Genomic DNA, 639 nt, shown 5'->3' with positions numbered 1-639 from the left:
CGAACTCGTTCTTCTCCCTTTTCACATCCCGTATCACATCGGAAAGGCATATATTTTCAATACAAATGAAGGAAATTATCGAAAAGTGGAAAATAACGTGTGGATATTGGTTAAGGTTAGGGCTAGTTGTAGGGGCGGCATCCATTTTAATAAAAATGATAATTTACACTCAATACGTTATTATTGTAGCCTATACTGTTTTATAATGTAGCCTACTACAATAATGAGGTGAAGATATCGGTCACTATTTGCACTTAGTAGTACACGAACAGCATCAAACTACTATTACTGCAAGAAAATACTCCTATTATTAAATAGTGTAAATAGAATCTATTGCTAAGAAAATATGCTATTTTCACTTAGTGTAAATAGAATTCATTGTATTCAAATAGCCCCAGCCAAAATCAAATTCTAAACTATCAGCCATTTCAACTGGAAGATGAAGGCTGTGGTATTAATTTTATCCACTAGAGGGAGCCACAGGATAAGGAATCTTCTAAGCCTTTTTCTGTTTTATTGAAAATAAATGCAATAAATGTGTATAACCGTACTGTAGCGACAGTAGTTTCATATTATTAGTGTGCATAGAAATATGTGAAATGCTCATAGATCATTTACCCCAATAAAACAAACTTGTCA

The sequence above is a fragment of the Sinocyclocheilus anshuiensis genome, unplaced genomic scaffold (genome assembly GCF_001515605.1).
Source record: "Sinocyclocheilus anshuiensis isolate Anshui unplaced genomic scaffold, SAMN03320099.WGS_v1.1 scaffold3132, whole genome shotgun sequence".
Lineage (NCBI taxonomy): Eukaryota > Metazoa > Chordata > Actinopteri > Cypriniformes > Cyprinidae > Sinocyclocheilus > Sinocyclocheilus anshuiensis.
Note: the sequence above shows the minus strand (reverse complement) of the source record.